Genomic DNA, 24,221 nt, shown 5'->3' with positions numbered 1-24,221 from the left:
AAAGTCCGTCAGAACTCTGTCAGAACTCCGTCGAAAGTCTGCCGGACTTAAGTCCTGTCGTGTGTACGCGGCATAACACAAAATTAGCAGAAGGAGCCCAAAGGGTGGCGCTTAAAAACAATGTAGTGCACCACTACGTTCGTATTTGTTGTAAACGTGTGTATGCAAGATAAGTTTGTGCCAATGCCCTTCAGACAAAATTCCCCGGTTTTGTTGGCGAACAATCCAATCGTGTGTACGAGGCTTTAGACTCAAATGCTTAGAAACAGCTGCCATATACAGCATATACCCCTTTGCAAGGTAATGTATTATGTGCATATATTACACTTTAGCTTTGAGCCAAAAGAAAACCTTTTTATTCTTCTTGCTAATGTAAATTATTATTTTTTTTATTCTAAATAAGGGAAATATATATTTTACCTGTAAAGCGTGACAATGAAAGAGTTAGTTTAAACTGATTTCAACTTATGATTTTAACATTCCTATTTTCTCTTTTTTTTTTCTTTTCTTTTCTTTTTAAGAGCTATGTTCTAGAGTATATGTAAAACGAGCTATTCTTCACTTTCCTTTTCTTTTCTTGGTCACCAACATCATACATAAGCAAAGATAATGGCAACAAGTCAAAATTCATTCTACCTTCAATTAGAGCTCATTGGACCCAAATTGCATTTTCATTTAAGGTTTACAGAGATTCTATGGATATACAGTTTTTTACTGTAGGGAGATTATTTTCCTGGGATCAAGCAAGGCTCTCTTGATTTTTTTCCCCGCAAACTGATTTGTTTTAGATTTGATAGTGTGCCTTGAAAAAGGGGAAGAATGTCCAAATGTAGAAGATAGTCGAATAGTGTCTGTTCAATTTGTAAATTCAAGACTGTGACTGGAGAACAGGAGAATGGACTAATAGTATGACTAGTGGCATGGGTGGGGCAGGTCTGGAGATTATGGCTCTAACCGTACCTGTCTCAGTTAGACTTGTCAAAGTCATCACCTCCCTACTGATACTGCAAAGACCAACACTGCAATCTGCAAGAAGTGCTAATAGATGTTTGGCTCCTTAAAGGCTCAAAGGTTAAATTTTACTGAAAAAAATAAATAAATGCACATATTTTTGCATAAAGTGCATATAAATATATTTTTTTTTTTGCAGGAACTTGGAAAGCATTGCATCCACAATCAATAGATTACAGGTGCACTTTGGACTCCTGCAGAAATCTCCTTCGAATTTTAGCCCATAACTATATGGAGCAGCACAGTGGAGTAGTGGTTAGCACTTTCATCTAGCAGCAAAAAGGGTGACTGGTTCAAATCCCAACCACAACACCATCTGCCTGGAGATTGCATGTACCCCAGATGCCTGCATGGGTTTCCTCTGTTGTGGAAAATTGATTGTATAACATTTTATTCTAGGATGTGTGTTTTAAAGATTGTCATCTGTCTTCCTGTGTCTGGTTTGATCGAGGAGCACTCTAGCAGAGCGTACTTGGGTCAAATCGAGACCAGTGGTAAAAACGGTCAGTATGAAAACCTTCTCATCGGATTTGAGACATGTTCTCTGTGCCTTTGGATGTTTGTAGCTACCAAGTGCAATGCGCTGGGCTTCTTGCCTTCAAATTAATATGGGCATTAGAGAAGTGAAGTCTACATAACGAGATATACATATTATTTTATCTCTGTGTGGCTACGTTATCCTTTTTGGATACATATCTGCTTTAATAAGAGGACGTTGGTATCTGCCTTGTTATTATACTAGTACCGTATGTTAATAACACCAGTAGCAATGTCCCCGCAGATTGTCTCAAGCTTTTAAGAACCATTAGAATGAGCTCACTCCATACTGTTTACTTTGAAAACACTATGGTCTGTGCTCCATGCTGACTAAAAGGGGGTGTGTGCACTTCCTCTTGTGAATGCCCTCCCCTTTAACCACTTAAGGACTGCCGCATGGCAATGTACATCAGTGCAATGGCACCGACAGGCACAAGCACGTACATGTACGTGCTCGCCTTCCAGTGGGTGGGGGGTCCGATCGGACCCCCTCCCGCTGGATGCGGCGGTCCGGTTCGCTTCAGGAGTGATCCGGGATGAGGTGATGGCCGTTGGTTTCTGGCCATCCCCTCTCGATTGCTCCTGGCGAATAAGAAGCTTCCTCCCCTGTGTAAGTGTAAACACAGGAAGGAGAAAGTGATGTCACTCCCCTCGTGGCGGTCTTTTTGACCGGACAGCGAGGAGAGAAGACATCTAAGTAAGTGCACCAACAGTCCACTGACACATAGGTACACATAGGCACACTTTTCACCTTAGTCACCCCCCGATCACCCCCCTGATCGGCCCCCGCCCCCCCCCCCCCAGTCACAGTGTCACTGATTGCAGTGATCATTTATTTACTGATCACTGCATTTAGTGTCAGTTGTGACTGTAAAAAGTGTCAGGGCAGCTAGTGTTTGGCCCCTTTAGGTCCAGGGTAGCCCCCTACCCCCCTAATAAAGGTTTAACCCCTTGATTGCCCCCCAGTTAACCCTTTCACCCCCTTTTACCAGTGTCACTAAGCGATCGTTTTTCTGATCGCTGCATTAGTGTCACTGGTGCCGCTAGGAAGATAGTTTTTTTTTTTAGGTTCACCGCCAGTTTTTATAGCGTTAGGTACCCCGATATATAACCTAATAAAGGGTTTAACTCCTTGATTGCCCCTAGAGTTAACCCTTTCACCAGCGATCACTGTATAAGTGTCAATGGTGATGCTGGTTAGCCAGTAAGTTATTTCGTTATTTAGGTACCCCATCAGGTTTTTATATAGCATCAGGTACCCCCATATAAATACCCAATAAAGGTTTTAACCCCCTGATTGCCCCTAGTTAACCCTTTCACCAGTGATCACCGTATAGGTGTTACGGGTGACGCTGGTTAGGTAGTTCATTGAATTCATACGGCGACTGGTATTGTGGAGAAACCCCTCTGTATCCACAAATATAACCAAAATATGGGAGGGGTTGACCTCAATGACCAGTTGTTGGCGCCGTATCTAGTTGCCCGTAAGGCCAGACGCTGGTACAAAAAAGTGTCTGCTTACTTATTTCAATTGGCTTTGCTGAATGCTTTTGTGCTATACAAAGCTTCAGGCGGGACTTTAACCTTTCTTTTCTTCCAGAGAGAGGTTGTCACAGAGCTTCTGTATCCAGACGGTTCTGCACCTCACCATTTCAAACCAAATGCAGTAAGCCGGCTGCATGAGAGGCATTATGCTTATGCCCTCCCGAGTACCCCTACCCAACGAGCCCCCCAAAGAAGATGTCGTGTCTGTACCAAGCGCGGATATAGGCGTGACACCCGTTGTTATTGTCCACGCTGTCCTGCCAATCCTGGTCTTTGCCTTGGTGAGTGTTTTGAAAGCTACCATGAACTAGTGAAGTATTAGCGTAGGGTACAGCATTTCACAGGCTAGTCACACTAACACAGGGTCTCCCAAGATGCCATCGCATTTTGAGAGACCCGAACCATTACAGTTGTTACAGTTTACAGTTAAAAAAAAAAGTGTAAAAAAAAAAAAAGTAAAATAAAAAAAAATATATAAAATATAAAACCAAAAATAGTTGTCGTTTTATTATTCTCTCTCTCTCTCTCTTCTCTCAAATTTTTTATACTTTACTGTTTACTGTGTTTTATTGTTAACCATTTTTTTGGTTTTCAGGTACGCCATTCAGCTGCAGCTCGGATTTATTTATCTTGACAGCAATAGCGTTTGCTCCCACGATACATAAAGCCGTGACTCCAGTGCTGTAGCAGGTGATTTCACCACCACAGTTAAAAAAAAAGAGCATATATGCCGAAGCATGGGGGCAGCAGAGGAGGAGGAGCAATTTTGCTCCTAATGCCGCGTACATACGGTCGAAATTCCGACGGAGGGCTTGCCCGTGGAAAAGTTTGACCGTGTGTACGCGGCATAACTTTTTTGCGGGAGGATGCCCCCATGCTTCGGCATATATATATTTTAGGCACAGGTTGTGTTATAAAATGCTTTATTTTTTACAGTTTTTTGGCATTTGCTTTGCAGGTATGGTATGGTAAGGTTTTACTGTTATACTGTAATGTTACTTTATTTAACGTTAAACATAATTTGCTTAGCAGGTACGCCATTCAGTTGCAGCGTGGATTTATTTATCTTGACAGCAACAACGTTTTCTCCCACAATACATAAAGCCGCGACTCCAACGCTGTAGGAGGTGATTTCACCACTACAGTTAAAAAAAAGAGCATATATGCCCAAAGCATGGGGGCAGCAGGGGCGGAGGAGCGATTTTGCTCCTAATGCGTACATACGGTTGAAATTCTGACGGAGGGCTTGCCCATGGAAAAGTTCAGCCGTGTGTACGTGGCATAACTTTTTTGTGGGAGGATGCTCCCATGCTTCGGCATATATAAATGGTGCATGTATGTCCATCATTAGAAGTGGGTGGATGAAGGGACGTATTCTAATGGTGGGCATACCCACCGATCAATCTCTTTTTTTTTTTCGTTCAGCCAACATGACTCTCAGCAAATAGCTTGGGGTGTCTACTTTCCAAAATGGGGTAATTTGGGGGGGGGGGGGTTGTGCTATTTTGGCATTTTATGGCCTTCGAAACTGTAATAGGGTAGTGAGGAGTGAAATCAAAAATTTGCGCCCTTAGAAATCCTGAAGGTGGTGATTGGTTTTAGGGGCCCCGTACGCAGCTAGTCTCCCAAAAAGTCCCACACATGTGGTATTCCCGTACTCAGGAGAAGCAGCAAAATGTATTTTGGGGTGCAATTTCACATATAACCATGGCATGTGTGAGCAATATATAATTTAGTGACTACTTTTTGAAAAAAAAAAATATTTATATTTTTTGTCATTATTCAATCCCTTGGGACAAAAAAATAAAATATTCAATGGTCTCCACATGCTCCTCAGCAAATAGCTTGGGGTGTCTACTTTCCAAAATGGGGTCATTTGGGGGGGTTTTGTGCCATCTTGGCATTTTATGGCCTTCAAAACTGTGATAGGTAGTGAGGAGTAAAATAAAAAATTAATGCCCTTAGAAATCCTGAAGGTGGTGCTTGGATTTCGGGGTCCTGTATGCGGCCAGGCTCCCAAAAAGTCCCACACATGTGGTATCCCCGTACTCAGGAGAAGCAGCAGAATGTATTTTGGGGTGTAATTTCACATATGCCCATAGCATGTGTGAGCAATATATCATTTAGTGACAACATTGAGCAAAAAAAAAAGTTTGTACTATTCCCGCAACTTGTGGCAAAATATAAAATATTCCATGGACTCAACATGCCTCTCATCAAATAGCTTGGGGTGTCTACTTTCCAAAATGGGGTCATGGGGGGGGAGGGGTTTGTGCTATTTTGGCATTTTATTGCCTTCGAAACTGTGATAGGTTGTGAGGAATGAAATCAAAAATTTTCACCCTTAGAAATCCTGAAGGTGGTGATTGGTTTTCGGGGTGCCGTGCGCGACTAGGCTCCCAAAAAGTCCCACACATGTGGTATCCCCATACTCGGGAGAAGTAGCAGAATATATTTTGGGGTGCAATTCCACATATAACCATGGCATGTGTGAGTAATATATCATTATTCAATCCCTTAGGACAAAAAAAATATATATTCAACAGGCTCAACATGCCTCTCAGCAATTTCCTTGGGGTGTCTACTTTCCAAAATGGGATCATTTGGGGGGGGGAGGTTTGTACTTCCCTGCCATTTTAGCACCTCAAGAAATGAGATAGGCAGTCATAAATTAAAAGCTGTGTAAATTCCAGAAAATGTACTCTAGTTTGTAGATGCTATAACTTTTGCGCAAAACCAATAAATATACGCTTATTGAATTTTTTTTTACTAAAGACATGTGGCTGAATACATTTTGCCCTAAATGTATGACTAAAATTTCGTTTATTCGATTTTTCTTATAACAAAAAGAAGAAAATATCTTTTTTTTTTTTAATTTTCGGTCTTTTTCCATTTATATACGCAAAAAATAAAAATCGCAGAGGCAATCAAATACCATCAAAAGAAAGCTCTATTTGTGGGAAGAAAAGGACGCAAATTTCGTTTGGTTACAACATTGCATGACCGCGCAATTACCAGTTCAAGTAGTGCAGTGTGAAATTGTAAAAAGACATCTGGTCCTTAGGCTGCCAATTGGTCCGGGGCTGAAGTGGTTAATGTATGTCATTTCCTGTGATGTCATTTTCTGTACTTAGGAATGCTTGCCTATTGTGGGCAGGACTTCCTGTTTGTCATTCTTTGGGAGATAATAAAAGGCGATGTTGAGCCCCCGGGGGGGGGGGGGGGGGGCATAAGCATGGAACTGAGAACGTAAGAAGGATGGTTGAGTCTGTTCATTGGGATGAATGTGTTGGAAGGTAAGCTAAAGTATTATATCATTAAGACGGAAATGGGTGCTTATATGAGCACAGCAACAGATGTGGCTGTGTGCATAGCATACAGCCTACTTTCTACGACAACTCTGGGCACTGTGGTTTTTCTCCCACACTCTAGAGAGACATGCTGGTAGGTTTATTGGATCCTGTCTAAATTGGCCTTAGTATGTATGAATGTGTGTTAGGGACCTTAGGTTGTAAGCTCTTGGAGGGTACAGACTGATGTGAATGTACAATGTATATGTAAAGAGCTGCGTAAATTGACTGCGCTATATAAGTACCTGAAATAAATAAATAGCTCTGTATAGGCTTTCTGTTTAAAAGCCGGAAGTTCATGTCAGTGGACTATGAGAGCGCTCATCAGCACCCCCGCAGCCCATTAACTACAAGTCCATCTGCCATGATGGCAGGTAGACCAAGTTATACCTGTTATACCTGTTATACCTGTGAATAAATGATATGGCTATGGGACAGGACCCCGCAAAGCCTTTACTGTTTTTAAAAAAGCCTCACTGTTTTTAAAAAGAGACAGTGGGTACAGTCAGAAGAACCCTCACCCGCTGTCACAGGGAGGGGGTAATTGGTGAGAGAGGGGGCAGAATTTGTAGCAAGTTCTACCCTAAATATGGATGTAACATGTTCCATTCCATAAGGTGAACTTAACTTTTAACCTTCACTGTAGTTTACAAATGATGTCATGAGCTATGCTTAAGTCATATCATCCTTCACTTATTAGTGCAGAGTAAAGTTCTCTAGAGGCTGTAAAAAGAATAAGAGTTTCCAACTCCTGGGAGAAACTGGGCCAAAGACCTACAGGAACTTTGAATATGCTAAGAGACTTTAGTCCAATAAGCAACTAATGCTACCTGTCTATAGTAAAACCAGTAACAAAAAATTAGCTTGTACATGATTGGATGATGTAAGATGAGTTAAGTGACCTCTGGAATTTTTTAGAGACCAGTGGGTGGTGACAGCTGATGCTGGGACTGAAGCCTAGTTGTGATGTTCTGCTTAAAGAGCCATTAAGCACTACAGGTGGAGATGGAACAAAGCTAATTGAGTTCCCTAAGGTTTAGCAGTGGTCTTCAGAGATGTGAGTGACAAATGTAGAGGCAGCATAAGTCAAGGAAGAAGGGAATATGATGAAATACACATAAGCAATGGTTCACCTTCAGTTCACATCCTGTCCTCTCCGATGTCCTTGAGAAGTTACACATTGCTGAAGTAGTTGGCCCTCTACTGGCAACCATCTGATTTAAACCTGTACACAATGCCCACTGGGGGATATTGGACCTACTAATGGCACAAAATAATTTTGTGGAAGAATGAAATAGGCATCCTGAAAATGTTTTGATTCAAAGTGCCAACCTAATAACAGCCACTACCCTAATTGACCTTTTTTGCTTCTCCCACTTGAATGCATCTCTGTGCTTCTCAGCCTGCTTCTCAATGCTAAACATTTTATAATGGAGGTGGGTGCCCATTCAATTTATCACTGCTGCAGATGGCAAGAAAGGGTGATGGTTGTTCACAGGTTCAGATCGGATGTTATGGATGATAGGAGACTTGCCAATATCACAACAAATGCACTTGTGATATGACTTGCAATGGTTTGGATGCCTTATAATTTGTAAGCAACTGCCTCAGCCAAGGGGCCCATTTCCATACAATCTCTGAATCTGACGATCTCTGACTGTATATACTGTATATATATATATATATAATTACATATTTGTGAGAATTGTGTTTAAATGCATACATTTTGCCTGGAGTGTGTTTAAACTGAAGTTGGTGTCTACTTATGAACAGGCCTGGTGTTTGCAGTGTTCATCATCTGCTATTGGAGTACTAGGTCCTAGGCACACACAGTAAATCATCCCAACTTTCTTCCACTCCATTTTGCACTGTGCAAGGCATTAGTAGAGTGTGTATACATTTATGTTAATCACACACGCCATCCAGGATTCTTCTATCAATATGAAATGTTATGTGCTCGCTGGGTTGGCGCATCTCGTATTGTTATGTGCAATATACAAAATAATGTGTCTAACTATGCCATTTATGCCTTTGAAAGAAAAAGCAAATTACTTACCGAAAAGAATGGCATTTGCATGGCTGTGTGTCAGCTTTTCAAGCCTTTCCGTACTACAAAACATTGCTTTCCTCACTTAGAAAATGCATCCTCCCATCACTCATAAACCATTTCAAAGCACTTTATGAGTCTACGGAGCGAAATGTACTTATCTTGCATTGGCAGTGTCCCAGCTGTTACAAAATTGCTATTGTCCTAATACTTACAAGGCAATTTTAGCATCAGTTAATAATTTTACAGGATAGATAACTTCTTCGTTTTTTTTTTAAATGACAGACATTAAACAATAGCAGCTTGGCATTTCTTGAAGCAGCAGATGACAGCTCAGAGATTAAAGTGATTTTAATGTATAGTCTATGCGGTTTTATTCTCTCAGTGACAATTCTTATGCAAGAGGGTGGAAAAAAATCCTTTTAAACACTTGGACTAGAGAACACAACACATTTACCATTCTAAAAGACATTTTGTAGAAATCTTGTTTAGGAAGTAATGTCATAAATTTGCATTTACAGATACCAACTAACAGGAATGGAAATTTATCACACATACAAATATATATATAGTTATATGAGTACCCTCTAATAACAGGGTAATGGGTATTGAAAAGGAAGAAAAAAGAAGGAATAAATGTAGACTATAAAAATGTGGACATATATTAATGTGTTCAGTACATGTGTAATATATATATATATATATATATATATATATATATATATATATATATATATATAATATATATACTTTCTATAAAATTTCAGTTCTGATCTATTTAAACCTACATAGTGCTTTATATCCCTCTAGAATATAGAGCAGCCTTTCTCAACCTTTTCAACACAGAGGAACCCTTGAAATAGTTCTCCAGTTTCGGGGAACCCCTGCTAAAAATTAGAAATCTACAACACATGATACATTGTTGTTACCTGATTTAGCCTTCCAATGCCACTTACTGCTATAGCCAGCTATAGATGAGGGTGGTGGCGAGTTTTTTCATATCGTATTTGTATTGGTGCAGCAATGTACCAACACCTTGGCAGTCATTGTGCTACATGCTGGGTGTTTGGTGTGCTGCATGTACCTTTAAGAAGGGGTGGGCTCCCGTTCAGTCCACCTGACCTCATCTAGCCATTAGAATGCATGTGCCTCCACTGTGGGGACACTCATACTTTAGTGTTAGGACCGCAGATACAAGGGTGCCTTGACAGGGCTCTGTGGCTTATGCATGTGTTTGCAAATGTGTGTGGACTAAACCCCTGTTTTTAACGTACTGTTAGACAGGTCAATTTGGTTGTCTGCGAGCTGGTGGTAAGTAGGCTTGGATTTTTCCTGGGTAAACCCCAGGCCTTTTTGTTACATGATACATTAGTGTGATAGTCAGTGGGAAGAATGGTCCCTACACTTGTGGCCATTGGGAAGAATTACCTCCTTACAGATAGCTAAAAAGATCAATGGTGTCGGTGGGAACTTATCCGAGAAGCAGAAATGGCCCAATGCTGAAGGAACCCCTAGCAACCTCTGAAGGAACCCTGGTTGAGAATCACTGATATAGATCATATCTAGCTCTATATACAATATGTGTGTTCAAGCTTATGTCTGTCTAAAGGTGGCTGATCTGACTGAGTGGCTCCACTATGTATCAGGCTGAATTCACCAAGTTATATTACAAGGAAAAAAATAAGTATTCTATACTCTGGTGTTTTAACTTTGTGAATCAAGCCATTTGTCACCTAAGTAGGCTCTAAAGAAAAACTTTGTCACAAAAAATGTAAGGATTTGTTTTTTTTTATTTATTTGCTATATAGCCCACTTCGTTCCTTCCAAGACCTCCTGCTCTCTAGCTCCCTCATCACCTCCTCCCATATACACCTCCAGGACCTCTCCCGAGCCTCGCCCATCCTCTGGAATTCACTACCCCAATCTGTCAGAATGTCTGCAAATTTATCCACTTTTAGGCGATCCCTGAAAACTTTCCTCTTCAGAGAAGCCTATCCTGCCTCCATCTAACAACTGCACTATTTTCTCCATGAGCTCATCCCCCACAGCTATTACCCTTTTGTATAACTTTACCCTCCCTCCTAGATTGTAAGCTCTAATGAGCAGGGCCCCCTGGTTCCCCCTATCTTGAATTGTATTGTATTGTATTGTACTGTCTGCTGCGTAAACTGTCGGCACTATATAAATCCTGAATAATAATAATATATGCTTCTTACCTTCCTGTGCTCAATCTTCTTTGGAGTTTACAGCAAGCTGTGCATTTGCAGCTCAGTGTACAGTCCTGGAATAAAGCCCAAGAAGCCGAACCTGGAAGATGGCTAGGTAAAGACATTGGTGCTGATGAAGGAGCTTGCAAATGTCAACTCAATGGAAAGGAAGTAAGAATACCAGAGTTTAGTTCTGTTTTAAAGGAAATTTACAGTATACCATGTTGTAGTATAAAGACTTTCAAAGATGGCCTTTCCTTCTATAGATATCAATTTCTAGAGTGACTTGTTGTTTGTTTGGCTTCATTGGCTTCCTGAATCACAGACCTAGAACAAATATGCAGATCAGGAGTTTTAAAGTTACTTTCCTAATCTGCATGCTTGTGTCTGGGTGTCTTCACCAGGAATTTGCTCTTTATTTTCTGTTTCAGTGATAGAGTTTCACAGGGAAATGAAGTCATAAAAAAATCTCTACAGTGGGTCCAAATTCATCCTCTACATTGTTCTAAGTTAAAGTGTTTGTTACCCACTACCCAGACATTTCATATTCCTGATACGTGGCTGCTGTACCATGTACTTGTATGAAAAAGTATTCTGTTCTTTTTGTATTGTTTCCTTTATGTGAAATCCCTGGTGTTCCTGACAGTCCCTCTGCTTTCCTATTAAAAACTGACCACAGTAAGCAAAAGAGCACACGGTGGTCAGTTCTTTAGTTACACCGGGAACTCAACCTGCTCTCCTCCAATGATCAGACTTGTCCTGACACCCCCTGCACAGTCATTCAATGGAAGTACTGTTGCTTCTCCTTCCCCCAGCTCTTATGCAGCTGAGAACAGAGTGAACAGAGGGAATGTGATATATATATTTGTTTACAATCACTTTACGTTTTACCTGGAATTGACCTTACAGGATCAGACGATTTAAATCTGTTAGTTCAGTTCTTGATATATTAAAGGGGTTGTAAAGGTAATTTTTTTATTTTCTACATAGGTTCCTTTAAGCTAGGGCATTGTTGGTTCACTTACCTTTTCCTTTGATTTCCCTTCTAAATGTTTTTTTGCTTTGTCTGAATATCTCACTTCCTGTTTCTCCTCAGTAAACTTCTCACCATAATCCGAGCTGGTGGTTAGTCAGCCAGAACAGCTTACTGAACAGCTTACTGGGGTGAAACAGGAAGTGAGAAATTTAGACAAAGAAAACAAAGAAATAAAACATTTAGAAGGGAAATCGAAGGAAAAGATAAGTGAACCAACAATGCAGTAGCTTATAGGAACCTATGTAGAAAATAAAAAAATTACCTTTACAACCCCTTTAAAGTGGTTGTAAAGCCCCAGCATTCATTCAATGCATGAAGGTAAAGAGACCTTCCCTGTGCAGCAGCCCTCCCCCCCACCCCCTCTAATACTTACCTTAGCCATATCATGATCCAGTGATGTGCACAAGAGCCTCAGTGGCAGAGACAGCAGTGGAAGCCATTGGCCCTTGCTGCTAGTCAATTACATCCAGTGAGAAGAAAGAGAGGGCAGAACAAGTCACGGCTCTGTGTGTGAATGGGCACGCAAAGCAGCAGTTAAGGAGCGAGTCTGCTTGGGTGTCCCCATTGCAAGCTGCTTGCTCTAGGGGCACGGCAGGAGGGAGAGGCCAGAAGTGCCGGCGTGGGACCTGAGAAAAACAGGATCAAGGCTGCTCTGTGCAATACCATTGCACAGAGCAGGTAAGTATAGCAATGTTATTTTTTTTTTTTAAATGCCCTTAATATAGTTTTAAGGCACTTTAAATTATTACTACTTGATAAGTATCTAAACTTAAGAACAATAATGTAATATCTTGCAGCTTACTAGTGCTTTGATTTTGTGGCTACCTTTTTCCTTTATTTTCACCTGGTGATCCTGCCAGTTACTTTTTGTCCTATGAGGACATGCTCACTTACTGTACTGTATCATGTTGTGTCACATGATCAAAAGCCTACAGAACACTTCCCTTCCCCATAATATAGGCTGGAGGTGGTTTGCAGTTCACAGAGATAGACTAAAAATCCACTTTAATGTTTCCTGCTGTGCTGAACACTATTTGAGCATAGCATGGTGTCAGCAGCAGTAATAGTACATTTCAGTACTGTCAATAGATGCAAAATGAACCCCCAGTATTAGTGTTAGTAGGTGCACCAAGAAAAACCCAGCATTAGAGTTGAGGACTTCAATGATAACCTACAAAATAGTTGACAGCGGTCGCATTAATAACCCAGCATAGGCATCAGTGACTGAACTACTAAATCCACCCCAACATTGGTGGTTAGTGGCAATGCTGTTAACCCCTTCTTGTATTAGCTGTCAGTGACATTACTTTTTATCCCCCATATTTGATGGTCAGTGGCAGTATTATTTATTAATTTTTTTTTTTTTTTTTTATTAAAGGTATTGCAGGTTACAGGCATAGAAGCATCGGTACCATAAGTATACAGAGTTAACATTTATATAACAAACACTGCAGACAATAAATGAAGAGATTGCATTAGGTTCTGTAAATGCATAATTGGTCCAGTAAATAAGCAACAGTTGGCATGTGGTTAGAAGCAGTTATTCAAGGATATAGAGAAGTTAGGAACAAATGGGTTGTCTAATTATATTCTTACAGTTGCCTATGGTCGTTTCTTATCCATACATTAGGTATAGAGAGTAGAGAATTTCCCTAAGTAAGAGGTAACTTCTAGAATCAGTCATCCAGGGCTCCCACTGTTTAAGGAAATTCAAATTGGTGAGATGAGCTCTGGTGAACATATATTCCAATTGGAAGTGATTTTTAATAAGCTGAGTAATAGTCGGAGGCATGGTGGATTTCAAATTCCGAGCAAGGGACCGCTATAAAGATGTGAGTGACAATTGAGTGGAATTTATGTGGCCAGTCAAGTGGCAGTATTATTAAACCCCTTACCCTCCCCATATTGGGGGTCAGTGGGAGTCATTTCTCCCTCCACCCACATTGATGGTTAGTAGCAGTAGTTTGTAAACTCCCCCACCCCCACTGGTGGTCCATTGCTGTGTTTTTTTTTAACAAACCCCTCCCCCATCATTGCTAGTCAGTAGATGAGAAATGTAACCCTCCAACATTGGTGATCACATGCATCAACATGCATCCTCATCACCCCCCCCCCCCCCCCCCCCCCAATAAAAAAATCTGGCTGGAATTTACTTGTACTATTTGTTTGACAGCACCAGCTTTGCTTCAGTGCTGGGTGCTGGAACACAGAGAATGTATCTGCCCCTGGCACCCCGCTGCCACTCTGGAAGGTGCCCAACAAGTGATGGACCCAGTTCAGGACTAGGAAGACAGCACACAGATAATTCTACAGCTTGTCTGATTTGTCATAATTGTATGTTTTCTAAATAATACTACTGTAAAAATAAAAAAATTCAAATAGAAACAAACACAAATATATTTGCCAATATCTAGTGACCCTGATAATGCCTACAGTATTTTAACTCCAGTTTCACAGATTGTTAAGACAATTACAAGTTTAGTGTCTAACTGTGTATTATGTTCACATAATTTATTAAACAGAATTTCAAACATGCCTTCCACATTATATTTGCTGCAATGAAATCATTCTGTGCATTAATAAAGATGAGTGAATGTGGAGCTGCTGGAGTTAACTTGTGAAAGAAAGGCCATATGAAGGGAAGTGCTAATAGAGCGAAGCAAGTCTGCCGCTGTGTTTTTCTTATTGCGTATTAATAAGAAGGAAATTCCTGCATATCTTTAGTACATGCAAATGGTGGTGTGTACTGCATGTATACACAGTAGAATATTTGTGACACACAATTACTTTCATAATTATGGAAGCAGTTTTCCATATTCCTCTTTACTAAATCCATGATCCAGCTTTGGGTATCCTTACTGTTTTGATATTGATTGTAGGGGGGATATCTCTTTGAACTAGATAAATCAAAGTAGATGTAAACCCTAACTGAAGATTGTATTTTTTTTTAAACAGTGAAAAGCTGTTGATAAGCGGTCATAAGACTTAGCATTGCTCATCACCGTAATAGGTCCCTAGTGAGGTGTTTAGTAAACCAAGATGAGTCAAATAGGAACCGAAAAACAGGAAATATCTTGTCACTTTCCTTCAACATGAGTTCTTGGTGATAAGTACAAAAAAATTATAGGAAGGGACCTGATTAATAAATAGTGAAAGACACAAAATGCTTTATCAGTGTAATAAATATAGAGAAAAGCCCCTAGATTTATTAACAAGTTTGACTTGGGGCCAGGAGTGTGGTAACAGAGTAGAGAGATGGAGGAGATCAGCTAATATTGGTGGGGGGGGCGATGAAAACCCATGGCATTCTGGAGACACGGCAGGTGGGTTGAGAATTTAGAGTCTCCCGACTATAGGTATGTCTATAGCCCGTCTCTTAGGATCGTAGGTTTTGTCCCACAAATTTCTGTGTGCATCTTTCTAAATCCCTCTCCGCTCTCCTCTTCATGCTTTACGCATCACATTCAGTGAAATTTCATTGCTGCTTATCGACGCATTTTACTGTAATAGTTCAGCTATTGAAACAGGCTGAAACTTTTTTTCGATAGTAATAAATATCACTGTATGTGTGGAGAAAATATTAAATCATGAAAATTCAGGTATTGTTGCAGTTTATTAAACAGATACCTTAGTGTGATAAAGCACCGTGCTTCATAAATAATTGCAGTGTATTTCCTTCAATAAAATACTATTTGCACCCATTTTTTCATTCTTTGTTGCATCTCAATACTTCTAATCTTCTGAAGCTTTTTTGCACTCATTCCTTGTCTACAGGTATGGACTCCAGTAATGACTACATTTCATTTTTCAGGCTAGGTTTTCAGATGGTGAAAACATGAGACCATGGGGTTGATTTACTAAAACTGGCGAGTGCAAAATCTGGCACAGCTATGTATAGAAACCAATCAGCTTCCAGATTTTATTGTCGAAGCTAAATTGACCAAGCTGAGGTTAGAAGCTGATTGGCTACAATGCGCAGCTGTGCCAGATTTTGCACTCTCCAGTTTTAGTAACTCAACCCCACTGTCTGTGTAATGTTTGTTGTAGTCAGTTGCAGTCTCCATCAGAAGCCACTGTGACAGGGTGGCAATAGAGGAGCACAACTGGCAGAACAGTGTCACCCTTTAACAGGAAGTGTCTGAACCTGTACTTCCATGGCAAGATCGCCAAGGATTATTTTAATGAAAAATTGCAGATGTGAAAGTATTGTAAATTACTTTAACCGCTTAAGGACCGCCTCACGCCAATGTACGTTGGTAGAATGGCACGGCTGAGCAAAAGCACTTACAGGTACGTTGCTCTTTAAGTGCCCAGCCAGCGGCACACTCGTGACATGGTCCTGAGCTCTGTGACCGCGACCGCGGGACCCACGGACCTGATCGCCACCGGTATCCCGCTATCGGGTCACAGAGCTGAAGAACGAGGAGAGGTAAGTGTAAACAAACCTCTCCTCGTGTTTCCTAGTGAGGCTGTCACTGATCGTCTGTTCCCTGTTCTAGGGAAAGACGATCAGTGACATCAGACACTAAACCACGCCCCCTACATTTAAAAAAACACACACACTTAAACCCTACACTGCCCCCTAGTGGTTAACCCCTTCACTGCCAGTGACATTTTTACAGTAATCAGTGCATTTTTAATTGCACTGATTGCTGTATTAATGCCAATGGTTCCAAAAATGTGTCAAAATTGCCCGACGTGTCTGTCATAATGTCGCAGTCACAATAAAAATTGCTGATCGCCGCCATTACTAGTAAATAAAATTAATAAAAATGCCATAAAACTATCCCCTATTTTGTAGACGCTATAACTTTTGCGCAAACCAATCAATAAACGCTTATTGCGATTTTTTTTTAACCAAAAATATGTAGAAGAATACGTATCGGCCTAAACTGAGGAAAACATTTTTTTATATATATTTGGGGGATATTTATTAAAATTTAAAAAATTATGTATTTTTTTTTCAAAAGTGTCACTCTTTTTTTGTTTATAGCACAAAAAATAAAAACCGCAGGGGTGATCAAATACCACCAAAAGAAAGCTCTAATTATGGGAAAAAAATAACGTCAATTTTGTTTCGGAGATACGTTGCACATCTGCTCAAATGTCAGTTAAAGCGACGCAGTGCTGCAGACGCAGAACTGTCCCTGCACAAAGTGTAATTTCTGAAGGAAAAAAAATCATTTAAAAACACTCGCGGCTATAATAAATTGTCGGCTCCCGGTAATACAGAGAACAGGCATTGAAAGTCATTGATAAAAAAAATGCATGGGGGTCCCCTCAAATTCAATTACCAGGCCCTTCAGGTCTGGTATGGATTTTAAGGGGAACTCCACGCCAAATAAAAAAAAAATGGCATGTAGTTCCCCCCAAAAATCCATACCAGATCCTTTATCTGATTAGCCCCCCAAAGCACCTTGTCCCCATGTAGATGGGGACAAGGGCCTCATCCCCACAACCCTTGCCCGGTGGTTGTGGTGGTCTGTGGGTGGGGGGGCTTATCGGAATCTGGAAGCCCCCTTTAACAAGGGGACCCCCAGATCCCGCCACCCCTGGTTGAAATGATAACGCGTACATTGTACCCCTAACATTTAACATAGAAAGTGTAAAAAATTGTAAAAAAAAAAACACAGACACCGTTGGGATAAGTCCTTTATTAAAAATAAAAAAAATTAAAAAAAAGATTCCAGCAGTGGCAATCCACTCTCGGTATCCTGCAGCATTTTAGCTTGCACATGATTGGATGATAGAAATCAGCAGAGCTCCCCCTCACTTCAGATCTTCCCCTCAGATCTACAGCGACTGCACTTCCAAGTGCACTTGCAGTGCACAGTGGATTTGCCTTTAGTAAATCAACCCCATTGTATTTTAACACATCTAAAATGTATTAAGCTGATTTGAATGGAGGGTTCAATTGAGTTTTTAGCTGAATTTGTTTTTTTTAGAAATCAAATGTATGTACTCAAAACCAGTGCATTGAGCTCTGAATGTGATACCCAAACATACCTGATTGCATGAACTCATTTCAATGTAATATATATATTTATAAGTTTATTCTTCAAACAAGGTATTATAGAAAAATCAGTTAAATAAACTTTCCAAGTATCCCTATAGAAGATCTGTATTTCTTGTATGCTCTGTAAAGATTACACACCTAAGATGCAATGACTGCATACAAACTTTTGTTCTACTTCATTGTGCAGTCTGACCTTTCCTTAGAAAGGACCTTATTAATTCCTGTTGTTTCAGGAATTGTCACACTGAGCAGTTAATAGACCACATCATAGTAGTAATGTGAAAAGCAACGTCCCTCAGAGCCTCATTACTGCTTTCACCCTCAGAAATGGTGCGTCACTGAGCACTGCTGATATATTGGATATTAAAATGGAATAAGTAAAGAACCAATTGCTTCATGGCCTGAACAAAACACAACTCTGAACAAAGAACACAAACACATTCCTTTAACACCTATACAAAGATGGACACGTCTTCCATTTTACTTGTCACCAATAAAAGTACACAGAACTCTCACATGCCTAGATAGCAACAACTATGGTGAGGTTATGCAATGAGATGAGCAAATCAATTTGCATAAACCAGGATTCTAGTTGGATAAGGCCAATATCATTGAAGCAGATAAAATTGTTTGTATTTCACAGTTAGGGGTTTGTGCCCCTTAAAAGCTGAACTTCATCCAAAAGGGGAAGTTCTACTCTCCACCTTCTTCTCCCATCCTCTTTAACGTTTCAGTACTTTTTTTGGGGGGGAAAGGGGTTCCTAGTTTTGATAGGTACCCACTTCCACTTCGGCTCAGATCACCTAGGCAGATTGAGTAATCTGTCTGCTGTCAGATTACACTGAACTGTGGCTGCAGTCCATTCAACCAGAGTGATCTAATGATTGACTGCAGTCCTAAATAGTTAGTCAGGTTGAAAAAAAGACACAAGTCCATCCAGTCCAACCAAAGGAAAAACAAACAAACATACAATCCCATATACACAATCCTATATTATTATTATTATTATTATGATACATGATTTATATAGCTCCAACAGTTTAAGCATCGCTGTATACCCACTATATCCACAGTTGATCCAGAGGAAGGCAAACAACCCCAATAACACATGAACCAATTTGTTCCAGCAGGGGAAAACATTATTTCCTGATCTTGCGAGAGGCAATTGGATATTCCCTGAATCAACTTTACCTATAAATGTTAGTACAGGGATGGCTATACATGGATCAAAATTTGTTCAATCCCTGTTGAACCAACAGAATTTTAATCTGTCACTGGCCAACTTTACGATTTGTATAGATTTGTATGTGATCACCTTCCATAATGTGGTGTGATTTTTACTCAAATCATAATAACAACTAAATGACATCTTATTACACAATATACACATATTAGATTGTCATTTCTTTACTTTAAAAACAAATGTTTTAAAGCATCAAAGTAACAGATGTTTTATTATGTATGTGAAGTATTTTTCTTTAGCTGTGACCGCTGTTGGCCTGTCATTGTTTTATACAGACCGAGTGGCCATAACTATCCACATCTACTCTCTAACTGGCCACAGGAATACACTGGATTCTTGCCCCGTCTGTATTAAAAATGTTAATAACGTCTTACTGGAACGTCCTTTTTAACTAATATCAAAATGTTACCCCTTTCCTTTCCAGGCCATTTTTCAGTTATCAGTGTTGGTAATTTCTCGGGTATGCAATACTGTCCAAAAATTAAGTTGACATATTTATTTATATATATTTTCACAGATAGTACTTTCTTTTGGTGGTATGTAATAATTGCTGAGTATACAAACAAAAAATTGTGGGGCTAAAGTCTTGTATGAATTAAAGTAAGAGCATATACATGCCAAAACTCACAAGTGTATAAAAAGCAATAATAAACATTGCAACAAAAACTAAATAAATATAATAAATGAATAAGAGGGGTAATTGCATCAATGTGCAACTACTCCCAAGATAGAATAAAGTGTCCCATAAAGTGCCAAATGTTCAATGGATGTCTATAGGAGTCTCTATGTAGTCAAATGCTGACACTCGAACAGACTTGCCAGAAGTAGACTTCACAGATGGTGTCACAGTAAAAAAAATAATGAGGTACTCTTACCAAATCCGTTGGACACATCCACCCTACAGTGGTGTGTCATACAGGCTTATAGCGCTCAACCTCCTGTGCTAAGGTAAGGCGAAATCCAGGACCAAAACCAGACATTTAAGGATGATGACAACCCCCAGTGTGGATCAACGGACATCAGGACTGGAGACTCACAGTACCATTGGTAGAATTCAGTGTATGAGGAAAAGAGATGCAGAAAAAAAAACGGAAACACTCCGATAGTGCAGGTCAAACTTGAAAGATTGATTTATTCACATCAAAATGTGACAATAAAAAGAGATCTTTTTCTCTCAATGGGTCTTCTACTGGGGCATATCTCTTTTCTGCAATAATTGCTGAGTGTTTATATTTGTTTAACCATATAAAATAAATTATAATATAAATGTTTCCTTTACTTTAAAATACCAGGACATTAAAAACACCCCCAGAATGACTCCTTTTGGAAAGTGGACAAGATAATCAAATTTTATGCTACTACTTATTTTTGAAGCATGTGGGTATGGATGTGCTTAAACTTTAAAAGAATACCATTGAACCTAAGCTCAAGTGTTTCATAATTAGTGGAAGAATGTTCCCTGGAGAATGAAAATGCATTCCACTGATAGATGTAAAGCATAACAATCTCACAAGCTTGCATTTAAAAACCCAGCACCCCAACCAATGGTGGGCAGAAGCCCTATAACCCCCCCCCCCCCCAAAAAAAAAAGAAAAAGTGTCATAACGTTGATGGTGGGTGATATTTTAAAATCCTGCAAGATGGGTGGTCAGTGGCATTTAAAAAAAAAAAAACACCCCTCCCTCACCTCAAATCTGCTGCCCTTCTCTTATATGCTCCTTACCTCAGGCTGAAATTCTCCTTCCTTCCACATACTCCATTGCAAGAGGGAGGGGCAGGTCCTCAAAAGTTGTACCATTTACATTTGTGATCACTATGATTGGCCATTGCAACAATCACAAGGCACAAAGCCAGTTTGATTGGCTATGTGCCTTCTGCCTATCCCCTGTGTTAATGGCAACAGGATCATATGCATTGTGTATGCATCTGGCATGCATGCCTCTCTGAGAACAAAGACTTTTATAAACAGCCTTTCGGGGCTGCAGTACTCCTGATCAGCAGTTCAACTACAATGGCCAGTCAGCACCTCGTTATTTTTCATAGAAACCTCAACCAAACACTTTCTTTAAGCTCTGAAAAAAACAGAAGTATTTTGGCATTTTTATTCAGTTCATATACAGTATTTTATATTTTTTGGGATATCTTTATTGTATGATAACCTTCTTCAGATCATGCCACAGCATTCTAAAGGGACTAAGATAACTACTCTGACTGATTATTCTAAAATATGAAATTTCTTCAGTTTTAGCCCCTGTTGTTCATTTACACTTGTGTGTTAGATTATTGTAATTTTACATGGCCCAACAATTTTTGGTCATGAATAGGTTATGGAAATCCAGACATTTCACTTCAACTTGTCCTAAAACAAAAGATAGTTCTGTAGTTCGGCAATGATGGTTAGCCATCAAGGTCCTGAGTAGCCAAAACATGAGTATACATCCTTTAGCCCTTTAACAATCTTCTATTTGGCAGGAGGATCTGAGGTTGGTATATAGTGTTTTTTTTTTTGTTTTGTTTGTTTTTTTCTTTTTTAACTATGCTATGTACATTTTACATTTGTCAGAAAGTTTTATTGTTTTGTGATGTGTTCACAAAATATTGTTGCAGTAGGACTTTAAAAATACATGGGCTGTAACAAAATTAGGATTGACAGCAATTGTTTATGACACAACAAATACCCAAAAGTGTATAAATTCTTTTGAAATCTATTCTAGTATTGTCAATTTTAAATAATGAATTATTTTTTTCTAAGGTCCTCTGAAATCCCACTTGATCAGGCCATTGTACATTGCAACAATATTTTGTTGTGATGAGCAGATTGAGTTTTTGTGACAGCGCAGATCTGTCCTATATACTGACAAGACATCCAAATGCTTACTGGCCCATGCTGGCCCCCATTAGATGCTTGATTGCATTATAATTTAAACAGCTACACGAGCTGACTAAATAAAATTTCTATGCAACTTATAAAAGATGCTAAACTCACGGATAGTCTTGATAGATAAAAAAATAGAACTGTTGATAGGACACAAAGAACAGGTTTAAATAATGAATATTACTTTTTTGTTTTACTTTTTGGCATAACGTTCATGCATTTTTTCTTTATGTGTATATTGTGAGGTACCAATTTTATCAATAAAAAGAAGCAGCAATAGTGGTGATTGTTATTACATTGTTGATAGATACTGTGAAGCCATAAGCTCATGTTGTAAGCAATTTGAAGTTGCGTTATCATATATTATTATATTATTAGTTTATGACAATTTTTCCTGTTATCTCTTTACCAAAAGTTTAATTAAAATGTGTATATATTTATATATATATATATATACTGTGTGTGTGTATATATATATATATATATATATATATATATATATATATATATATATATATATATATATATACTGTGTATATATATATATATATATATATATATATACTGTGTATATATATATATATATATATATATATATATATATATATATATAGTGGATATAAAGAGTCTACACACCCCTGTTGAAATGTCAGGTTTCTGTGATGTAAAAAAACGTGACAAAGATACATAATTTCAGAACTTTTTCCACCTATACATACAGTACTGTGAACATTTTTTGTAAATTAAGAATGCTTTTAGAAATAGAAGTGTTAATAATAGTTTATTTTTTATCAATTAAGTAAATGGAAAGAAAAAGTAGAAGTTCCTATGTTTTTGTGCATAGGACGTGGAAACAAGCCTGAGGCCGCGTACACACGGGCGGACTGTTCGCCCAACCTTGTCCGCTGAACAGTGTTTGGGCGGACAGTCCGCTCGTGTGTGGGCTTTCAGCGGACAGTTTCAGCGGACAGTTGGACGGACAAAGTCTTTCGGAAATTCCGAAAAACTGTCCGCTGAAACTGTGTTTGAGCGAACAGTCCGCCCGTGTGTGGGCCTGTCCGCTGTACTTTCGAAATGAGCGGACTGTTCCCGCTCGGAAAGTCCGCCCATTTCGAGCGCGTGTACAGGTAGGCGGGGCCCGCAAAGGAGACGTCGCGGGCTCCGCCGCCTGGAATGGGCTTAAAGGGGAACCCCAACGCCGAAAAAAATCGGCGTGGGGGTTCCCCCCAAGTCCACACCAGACCCTTGTCCGAGCACGCTACCCGGCCGGCCAGGAAAGGGGGGCGAGCGAGCGCGCCCCCCCTCCTGAGCCGTACCAGGCCGCGTGCCCTCAACATGGGGGGGTGCCTTGGGGAAGGGGGGGGCCGCGCGGCCCCCCCACCCCAAAGCACCTTGTCCCCATGTTGATGAGGACAAGGGCCTCTTCCCGACAACCCTGGCCGTTGGTTGTCGGGGTCTGCGGGCGGGGGGCTTATCGGAATCCGGGAGCCCCCTTTAAGAAGGGGGCCCCCGGATACCGGCCCCCCACCCTATGTGAATGAGTATGGGGTACAATGTACCCCTACCCATTCACCTGTGAAATAAAGTACAAATAAAAACACAACACAGGGGGAAAAAATATTTTATTGCACAGCCGGGGGTCTTCCGTCTTCGGGGGTCTTCTCGCCGGACTCCTCCGCTATGTGTGTGTAGCTCTTTTGCCAGCGGAGGAGTCCGGCTTTCTTCCTCCCCGCCGCCGGCCTCTTCTCCCGACTTCGGGGGTCTTGTCCCCCTCTTCGGTTCTTCTGCCGGGCCACCGCGCCTGGTCCGGTGGCCCGGTCTTCTGTCGCCGTCTTCCGTTCTTCTGTCGCCGCCTTCGGTTCTTCTGCCGGGCCACCGCGCCTTCTTGTAGCTCTTTTACAGGCGGTGGCCCGGTCTTCTGTCGCCGTCGCCGCCTTCCGTTCGTGTTCTTCTTCTTGTTCTTCTTGTTCTTCTCCTGGAGATGTTGACTCGACGAGCTCTCCGGCCGGAATGCCGGGGACGCGCTGTGCGGTCACTTATATAGTGACAATGGGGCGGGGTCACATGGTATATGTCACATGGGTTGGTCACATGGGTTGATGTCACATGGTGACCCCGCCCCCTTACGATGTCATAGTCCCCATGTGACATCAACCCATGTGACCAACCCATGTGACATATACCATGTGACCCCGCCCCATTGTCACTATATAAGTGACCGCATAGCGCGTCCCCGGCATTCCGGCCGGAGAGCTCGTCGAGTCAACATCTCCAGGAGAAGAACAAGAAGAACAAGAAGAAGAACACGAACGGAAGGCGGCGACGGCGACAGAAGACCGGGCCACCGCCTGTAA

The sequence above is a fragment of the Lithobates pipiens genome, unplaced genomic scaffold, assembly GCF_037356315.1.
Source record: "Lithobates pipiens isolate NorthernLeopardFrog02 unplaced genomic scaffold, aLitPip1_a1.2 Scaffold_30, whole genome shotgun sequence".
Classification (NCBI taxonomy): domain Eukaryota; kingdom Metazoa; phylum Chordata; class Amphibia; order Anura; family Ranidae; genus Lithobates; species Lithobates pipiens.
This window is presented reverse-complemented; position numbering follows the sequence as displayed.